Here is a 10,409-nt window from a genome sequence, read left to right on the forward strand (position 1 = left end):
TAGAAATTCCTTTTAAGAATTCTCTCAGTTTTCAGTGGCTTTAACTCTTAATGCTCTGTCGAGATCTTATAGCATTCTGACAGTAAAATAATATAGCTTGCATAACCCTAAACACTACTAAGTACTCCAGTAACAGTAGGGTGTTCACAAGTAAATGGGCTACTGTAAGTCTCCTCACAAGAATGTTGTGATAACTAGTATTCTACCTGGATACGAGTCCAGTGACAGGATTTTGCTGCATATTTGTGGATTATTTTTAAAACACTGATGATTATTATGAAAGAGGTAGGCATTTAGATAAGGGGGAGGCAGGGAACACTGAACGGCAAAGAGAATATATTCTCCAAGGAGGCGTAGGTTAATTATGGGTTTTCATCCTGAAGATATTTTTGCTTGTGTTTCTTCTTCCTGATATTTATAAAGTCTTTGGAAGCTTGGCACTCATATAAATGGATTATGTATATATGTGGCCACTAAGAGGTGATGAACTCCAAAAGCAACTTTTTGTAAAATGAGCCTCCATCGCCTTTCCTTAGAGAAACACCCCATCCTTTATCTAATGGAATTAAAGGCATTTAGCTTTACTTAAGTGCTTTTTTGTTGGAGGAGCTCCCAAAAGTTAGTGGAAAATAGAATTAATAGGAAAGTGGACTTTTTTCCCCATGAACTTTTATAGCACCTTTTTATGTCAGCACAGTAGAAAGTCATAGTATAGACGTACACAGCCTCCCTATATGCTACCTTCACCCACCCACCGTCACACCCTGCACACACCCACATACCTGCCCCCCCACACACACACACGTGCACGTGTATAAGCACTAGCTCTGGTCCTCCAGAAATTTAAAATAGGATAGAGGAATCAAATGAAAATGGGTAGAGGAATTGCATATCTCAGGGACAGAAATGGGATGGACTTTTGTTAATCTATGCATTAACAGGGTGTGGGAATAATGCCATAAAAAGTAAGCATCTGGTCTGAGTTATAAAGAGCAACTAGGACATTCTCATATCACCACCTAAGGTGGAGAGAGCATTTCAGATGGAGGCAGAGGTCCTCATAAGGGTGCAGGAGCCTGTCACAGCTTGCTTTATTAGACAACCTCGTGCAGTTTCTAATGTATGGAATAAAACTGCAAAGAATGAGTGTAAGTAATGAAGAGACAGGTTAAGAAAAAATGCCAGGCTCATATCAAGAACAGAGATGAGTGTGTGTGTGTGTGTGTGTGTGTGTGTGTGTGTGTATGTGTGTGTGTAGGTTGGGTGGGGTGGGTGGGGAAGGTCAAGCTGAAGAGCTGGCACTTCATCCTACAGTTGGACGCCACTGAAACATTTAAGACCTGCCTTGATTACATTTGTGTCTCTAAGAATGCCTAATAAATCCACCCACATCAGCCTCCCCTCCTCGTGCTGCCCTTCAGTGATGCTGAAACTCGGCACCATGCGGCTTCCACAGCTATGGAGGTTCCCCGGAACCTTTACAAGAAAGTCAAGCTGAGCAATAACGTGCAGAACTGGGGAATGCAGAGAGCCACGAGCGTCACCTATCAAGCCCACCACGTCAGCAGAAACAAGAGCAGCCAGGTGCTGGGGACCAGAGGTGGCTTTCGTGGCTACACAGTTTGGCTCACCGGCTTGTCGGGGGCGGGGAAGACCATGGTGAGCATGGCGCTGGAGGAGTACTTGGTGCACCATGGCATTCCGTGCTGTACTTTGGATGGTAACAATATTGGTCAGGGACTCAATAAAAATCTTGGCTTTAGCCCTGCAGACAGAGAAGAGAATGTCCGGCGTAAAGCAGAAGTTGCCAAACTGTTTGCAGACCCGGGCCTGGTGTGCATCACAAGCTTCATTTTGCCTTATAAGCGGGATCGCAACAATGCAAGGCAGATTCACGAGGGTGCGAGGTTGCCATTTTTTGAAGTGTTTGTTCCGCTCCTCTGCAGGTTTGTGAGCAGCGCAACATCAAAGGGCCCTACACAAAAGCACGGCTGGAGAAATAAAAGGTTTCACTTGGATTGATTCTGAGTATGAAAAACCAGAGGCTCCTGAATTGGTGCTGAAAACCGGCTCCAGCGACGTCAATGATTGTGTACAGCAAGTTGTGGAACTTCTACAAGAATGGGACATTGTACCTGTGGATGCCGCTTATGAAGGAAAAGAGCTGTGTGTGCTGGAAAACGCAGAACCATTGCCAGCACTGAAAATTAATAAAGTGGACATGCAGTGGGTGCAGGTTGTGGCAGAAGGTTGGGCGACGCCTCTGAACGGCTTTATGAGAGAGGGAGTACTGGCAGTGCCTTCATTTTGATTGTCTTCGGCACGGAGGCGTCATTAACTTGTCGGTGCCTGCAGTTCTGACGGCGACCCAAGAAGACAAAGAGCCGCTGGATGGCTACACGGCATTCGCTCAGATCTACGAGGACCGCCAGGCGGCTATTCTTCGCAACCCTGAGTGCTTTGAGCACAGGAAAGAGGAGCGCTGCGCCCGACAGTGGGGAACATGCAGGAACCACCCCTACATCAAGATGGTTATGTAGCAAGGAGATTGGCTGATTGGCTGAGATCTTCAAGCCCTAGACCGGATATATTGGAATGATGGTCTTGACCAGCATCGTCTTACTCCCACTGAGGTAAAGCAGAAGTTTAAAGATATGAATACTGGTAAGGCGGAGGCTTAATTTTTTGATGTAAGATTCTCAGGAGTCTCTGCTTGAAGGGAGAGCTTCAGAAGATTTTTTTCAGTGTGTTCTAAAGTAAAATACAGAATGATGAGTGTAAGCTAATAAGCACAAACATTGAATCTGATTCCTAGAATGGAGAGTTTGATCTAACCCTTCCATTCCCACTTCATCCTTTCTCCCTTCGTCTCCTTTCTCTCTCTGCCCCTTTGGCTCCTTGTTTCTCTTCCTCTTTTTTCTCTCTCTCCTTTCTCTTCTCCTTCATTTGTGTTCTCCTTAGATCCTCCTTCACCCCCACCCACCCCTTGTTTTCCCTCTCCCTGTACCCACCCCACCTGGAGCTAGGTTAGAACATGCAAGTTGAAGAACACTACTCTTCACACTGGCAGATTGGCAGATGACAGTCACAAGTGTGGGCAGTCAACATGGCTGTCCACCTGCTGACCTGCTGCTCACAAATTCAGGGATGGTTTCTAACTGCTGCCCAGGGTGTCCACCCCAGCCCTTGGGAGTCCATATGCACCCCTATTTTCTAACTTGGCTTCTACAGATTTGATCATTTACTGAACAAGAGCAGAAATACAGAGGGAATCTCACATTTAGAGCTATAGAATTATTATAGTCTAAAAGGACACAGTGTAAAGGTTATACATTCAGTGCTTCTAAGCACAAGGTCAGTGGTTCAAACCCAATGGATACTTTGTAGGCGAAAGATGTGGTGTTCTGCTCATGTAGAAATTTGACGTCTTGAAAACTCAAATGTGCAATTCTACTCTGCGTTATAGGGTCCTTATGAGTTAAGATTGACTTGATAGTACTGAGTTGTTTTTGAAAATGCAAATGAAGAGACATATAAGGCAAGATTGGGGAAGGTTTCTAACACAGAACTTCCATACCTCAAGGGACACCCCACCCTCCTGAGCAGATATTGATGACAACCAGGAAGCTCTCTGTGCTTTCAAGTTCAGGGCTTTTATAGGTCAGTCCTGTGCAGTAGGCTAACTAATGCCTCTTAAGACTAGTTCATTGGACAGTGCAAGATATAACAAATAATAACTTATGAATAATAACATATAAATTATTGAGGGTCCATGAGGAAGGTGGTAGTGGGGACGGAGGGGAAAATGAGGAGCTGATGCCAAGGGCTTAGGTGGAGAGCAAATGTTTTGAGACTGATGAGGGCAATGGATGGACAAATGTGCTTTACACAATTGACATATGTATGGATCAGGATAAGAGCTGTAATAAATATGATTTTTTTAAAAGAATGAATGATGAATGTGATTAATACGTTGAAGAAGGGAAAACAAAATGAAACAAACTGGAAGTAAGAAAACTGATGGGGAGAATTAGAGCTTCAGGAAAGAGGTGATAATGGGAAAGACCTGAACCCTAGAGAATAAAAATGAGAGATTTAAGGAAGTAACAAGAAGATTATAATATACAATGCAATTTTAAAGTCATGAGACTAACTTTAGTTGTATTCTATCTACTTCTCTCTTTGTTCCAAGATATACCTCATAATCTAACTTTGATGAGGCATTATTTGGGGAGATTTGTAGTATCAACATGAAATAATATAAGAGGAGGTAGCCTGCCCAAACCAGAATTGTGCTGGGCAGAGTGGAGCTTTAGTAGTACACATTTTTCCCATGGGCATCCCACTCTGAGTTAGTGCACCCAGTGGCATCGCCTGGGAAGGTTCCCTCTCTGGTCACAGTTAATTGTTTTGTGAAAGTAGTTTTGCTTGAAGCTTATTTTTGGCAATGGCCAATTGAAGAAAACTGTGTGGCTGTGAAATTTTGTTTCCTGTTCAGGAAAAAATACTGCACAAACTGTTGTGGTGTGAACAGCTTACAAGGTCAGGGCTTTGGGAAAAACTCAAGTGTATGTGGTTTTCTCATTTCAAAACAGGTGAAATGTCAATTGATGACAAACCTCATTCTGGATGTCCGTCAACTTCCCAAATGGGTGAAAATGTCGACTTTAAGTGTATTCGGAGTTCATGCCACCGCGTCCCACTGTTAATCAAGCTTTCTATTTAGGGGTTCTGTAAAGATTGCATAACAGTGGGTGACAAAAAAGGCCTTATTTGTGGCAGACGGGGCAGGTTTTGCCATCATGAAAATGCATCTGTCACCATCTCAGAGTGCCAGTTTTTGGCAAAAAACAACATCCTCTCTTGCCCTATGCACCATACTCACCTAGCCTTGCTTCATGAGACTTCTTTTGTTTCCTCAAATGAAGAGGGACAGGAAAGGACAACTATTGGAAAACGTGGAAGAGGTGAAGAAAAAAAAGAGGGAGGTGCTATCAGACATCCAAACAGCTGAGTTTGTAAAATGTTTCCAAGAATGGAATCACAGCTTCGATATATGTATTAAGTATAATGGAGAGTACTTTGAAGATGATAAGGTTGTTTTGTAAAACAAAAATTTTAAATACATGACTCTGAAAAAAAAAAGTGCCTCTTTTTTGGAGGGGGTGGGGTGTTCCCTTCCCATATCTGCATCTCAGTAAAGTCAGATAAGAGAGTGGCTGAAATGGAAGTGGATGTTGCCACTTGGCTTGCATAGCTTTCTCATCCAGATGCTGCTTCCCAGCCAGGTTGACCCAGTTGGCATTCCCGCACACAGCAGCCTCTCTCCTGGCTGAGCCATTGTAACCACCTGTGCCTGTGTTGGAAAGACAGGGGAACCTACCTTTTGCTCTCTGAGATTTTTTTACTTCTCCAAGGAGAACGTCAAGCACCATCTCCTCTGTGAAGGCTTTCCAAATGCCCCTGCCTTTTGAAAGAGTTCTGGGTTCCCCTTTTGGTGTTCGTCTTGTACTTAAGCATGCTTGAACTTGCCTTTCTATTGCTAACAGACATGTGAGACAAGTAAACAAAAACAAAACCAACTAGTTGTTATAGTCAAATCCAACTCCCAGCAATGCAGTGGCGATCAGAGCAGAATTGTGGGCACCAGAGCTTCTGTGATGGATTTTTGGAAGTAAATTGCCAGGCCTTTCTTCCGAGGTGCCCCTGTATGGACTTGAGATCAAGTACTTTAGTTAGCACCTGATTGTTTTGCTGTTCGTTCTACTTAGGCTCTCCAACAGACAACTTAGTAGATGATTCATGTAGTTGACTTCCTGAGTGGAGTGAATGAGTGGAATCACAAAATAGGAATATTAGAAAAATTGAAGATCATGTTGGAATAATTTAATATGTTCTTTTGTGATGCCCGGGCTCTCTCATTGGCTTTCACTCCATATATATATATATATATATATATATATATATATATATATATATATATATATATATATATATATATATATATATATATATATATATATATATATATATATATATATATATATATATATATATATATATATATATATATATATATATAAAAATCATTTTATTGGGGGTTCATACAACTCTTATCACAATTAATACATACATCCACTGTGTCAAGCACATTTGTACATTTGTTGCCATCATCATTTTCAAAACATTTTCTTTCTACTGGAGCCCTTGGTATCAGCTCCTCATTTTTTCCTTCCCTCCCTCCCTCATGAACTCTTGATAATTTAGAAATCATTATTATTTTTCCTTGTCTTGCACTATCCAATGTCTCTCTTTACCCCCTTTTCTGTTGTTCATCCCCCTGGAATGGGGTTATAGATAGGTCATTGTGATGAGTTCCCCCTTTTACCTCCCACCTTCCCCTTCCCCTCCTGGCATGGCTACTCTCATTATTGGTTCTGAGGAGTTTACCTGTCCTGGATTCCCTGTGTTTGCAGCTCTTATCTGTACCCGTGTACATGCTCTGGTCTAGCCGGGTTTGTAAGGTAGAATTAGGGTCGTGATAGTGGGGGTGGGGAGCATTAAATAACCCGAAGAAAGTGTATGTTTAATCGGTGCTATATTCTTAAAGATTTAAAAATCCCCCTTCAAGATTTTGCTGAGATATATCGTTCACTGGAGGCTGAGGAACGTTTATTAGGAGGAGTGGGGGCTTCGTAGGACCTGTCAGAGATAAGTTGGAGATAGTTAGGATGAAATAGTCAGCTCTAGAGCTGGCTTGAAAGGATGGTGGGATAAGGAAGACAGATGATTGCCTCAAAAGTCTTGTAGTGAAGCACAGAAATCAGAAGTTCTACAATCGAAAGAATACATAGACCCAACCGACTGGTTCAAACCAGTAATTTGATTGTAAAAATGTACAGTGCTAAATATTATATTTGATTATAGACACCAAATTCATATTAATGAGCTAGAGAGTGGGTAGAAAGGTAGGTGGGGAGCCAAGCAAAGACTTTAACTCAAGAGGTAACATATTTAAACTTGTAGAAATTAATACACTAACATCCACTCGGAAGTGCATTTTATTGATTATACAATTCACTAGATTTAAATAAAAGCTAACAGGAAATACAAATAAAAATTGATATTTTCCCTCCTTTATATTCCCTATAGTTTCTGTTTTTATCTATAACTTATGGGTTTTGGGGGGATATATATACCAAATGCAAGAGAATTAAAAATTGCCTTCCCACAATTTATTCTCTTGGCAATGCCATAGATGGTAAACCCCAGTGAATCGTTTCATATTCTCATCTTTATGTTAAAAGGAAATTAGCCTTCATTGCCTGGAAGAAGGCTAGCTTACCAAAACCTATAAACTAAACATGGAATGTATTTTCTACCACCAGGAAGCAAGTTCCCTGCTATAGCTATTATCTGCATCGTGTCTAGCTGCTCCTTTACCCTTCGTGCTAACTTTGCTGGTGGCAATGGAACTGCCCCTAGGGCTGCCGTAGGGTCAGCCAACTGATGGCCTGTCTTTCTCTCCCAGGTGTTATTGATGAAGAATAATCCTCAACTCAGTGTGATTAAAGAGCTGAGTGGAGTTGCCAGCATTTCCTCACTTTCTCTCAGGACCCCTCATAAACTGTGTTCGAATAAATCCCACCGCAATGGTTGAAAAAGAAGGAAATCTTTTGAATACATTTTTCCCTTTGCCTGAACAAAAGAATATAAATGTGTTTTCTCAAAGAGTCTTTAGAAATGCTGTGGCTCGCACAATGCAGTACCCTCTTTTTCTATTTGTTCCTGGGGTAACTTTCCCCGTATGCACATTATTGTTATTGACAGCAGTTCTAAAGCCTTTAAAATAAAAAGAAATTAAACAGTGAATCAATAAAGATTAGCTATTTACTCTAGATTACTAGGTTATCATTCCCATAATTACAATAATGGCTGCTGATGGAAATTCTATTTATGAGAATCATTTTATACTTGTTATTTACTATTATTAATGTTACCATTATTATCTTCTTACCCTTCAGTTCACAAGATGTATCTTCTCGCTGAATTTTAATTTCAGTATCTTGCTATTATGCTGTACATAATCCTATCAAAGACTGTCCTTCATGCAACATTTTCAGTGATATATTATCATAGAGACCGTTAATGAATGAGCTTCACATCTTACTAATACTGTTTTAGATACTATTTTTATTAATTTCTCAAGCTGTAATTCTTCATACACTACCTGTGTCTGCCTTCCATTAAAGTTGTGTTTTCAATTTTTACGTGAGGATCTCAAAGACAAAGCATTAACTTTGTGGTGTTTTTTTAAAATACATTTTACTTCACAGATTCTCAATGATTACATTATCATAATGCCCCTGCTTTGTTCTCTTACACTTGTAACAAGTTAATTTTCACAATTTCCCTTTACTTTGAATTCCAATTTTATGTTAACAATCAAAATTAAAACAGTCGCTCTATGATCTCTCTGACATGCAACGAAGATAAGAAATAACTTGAAAAACAAACCAATTGCACTTTGTCCTTTGACTAAGATCCAGACACTATAGTCAAATAAAGAAAATAATTATGTCGACTTCTGTACATACCATCTCTAAGCATTATTACTTGAAAGTAAATACAGTCATCATACGGAAGGACTGTGCTCTTTGGAAATAATTCATTTCATGGAAATGCCTATTTATTTTATTTTAAAGGATTAAGAAGTGAGCAACAAGAAAGCGGTTTGTTTAGCTTTGTTACAGTCTGTCTGGTCATTGTCATTGGGCTCAGATGGTCGCAACGCAACATGATTCTTGCTGGGATTTTTACTTTTGCTATTTCCTTCGCTCTGAATTTTATAGAATGGTATAGATTTCATTACATGTGTTCCATCGAAAAAGGTCAAATGAACAGACTGTAGATTAAATAATCTTAGACCGTAGCTACATTCCTTTGTAATTACATTAAAACATGCTGACAGTATAAAATTAGTGGCCAATATTAAAATGTCCTTAACACTATACTATGTATAGAACATGTAAATAAGCTTAGATTCCTTTGAAAGATTAAATATACATGTGATATTCTGTAGCTTAGATAAATAGCAAAAGAGAGATGTATTATTATGGTAATATAAGTTTATAATATATTTAGCATACAGTTGTAGCTGTCTGCATAAACAAAACACATTCCGACTATTAGTTTCTATTGATAGGCCTCATTAATCTCTTCGGTGAATCTATTTGTTTTTCCATGCATCTCTAAATGAATACACACATACAAAACACATATGTAGCAGGCTAGCTGGACTACCAGCAAACAGGAAAAGTATTAACTAATGCGGAAAGAAAGAAGTAGAGAGAAAAGTAAATGCACTATCTTACTAAAGCAAAACACTGCAAAATAAACACCTATCTGCTTACTTAAATGGAAGTACCAAAGCACAAAAATAGTCACCTTTGTATGATTCTACTGCTGGTTTACACAACACACTTAGGGCAACAATTCTTACAACCAAGGTGGTTTCAATGGTCTGTCAGTGGATTTAGAAATAGTTGATGTCTCCACTTCCACAATGATGGCGACTCGAGAGGAAGTAACTAAGACCGTGGTTGCCGTAAAGCGCGGTTGTTGCTGTCGTGAAATGAACTCATTCCAACTCTTACTGACCCTGCGTACAAACGAATGAAACACGATCCCCCGGTGCCATTCTCACGATTGGTATCTTTTGGTCCAGTGTTGCAGCCATGCACGGAGTCAGTGCATCTCACTTGACATCTTCCACTTTATTGAGCACTCTCTGTTCATCAACCAGACTACCCTTCGCCAGGGACCACTCTCTCCTGATTGCGTATCCAAAGTCTATGAGACAAAGCATTCTGGGTGCACCTCTTCCAAGACAGATTTGACTTCTGGCAGTTCAAGAGACAATTACTATTCTTCAAAAGCGCCATGTTTCAAATACACCAATTCTCTTACAGTCTTCTCTGGCCATTGTGCCCCTCCCACAGTCAGATGAGGTGATTGAAAATGCCATGGCTTCGGTCAGGTGCACTTTAGACTTCAAAGTGACCTCTTTGCTTCTTTGTACTTGAAAGGGATCTTGTGATTTTTGACTACCGCTTCCATGAGGGCGGGCAGTGGACTCAAGCAATATGAAAACATTCACAACTTCAAACTTTATAATTTTAACATGATGTTGTCTATTGGTCCACTTATGAGTATGTTTGCTTTTTGTCATTGAATTTCAGTCCAAATTGTATGCTGCAGACTTTGATTTTCATCCTCAAAAATTCCAAGTCCCTCTGACTTCAACAATTGGTGTTGTATCCTGTGCATATTTGCAGACTGTAAATAAACCTTCCTTCAATACTGATCTTGTATTCTTCACATGTTCCAGTTTCTTGGATTATCTGCTC

At 40.2% G+C, this 10,409-nt stretch overlaps 1 pseudogene; it reads left to right on the top strand.

Moving 5' to 3' along the window:
- The first annotated feature begins 1,458 nt into the window (after positions 1-1,458).
- On the top strand, positions 1,459-2,681 carry LOC142456156 (bifunctional 3'-phosphoadenosine 5'-phosphosulfate synthase 1 pseudogene; annotated as a pseudogene).
- Positions 2,682-10,409: the final 7,728 nt, after the last annotated feature.

The sequence above is a fragment of the Tenrec ecaudatus genome, chromosome 9 (assembly GCF_050624435.1).
Source record: "Tenrec ecaudatus isolate mTenEca1 chromosome 9, mTenEca1.hap1, whole genome shotgun sequence".
NCBI classification, from domain to species: domain Eukaryota; kingdom Metazoa; phylum Chordata; class Mammalia; order Afrosoricida; family Tenrecidae; genus Tenrec; species Tenrec ecaudatus.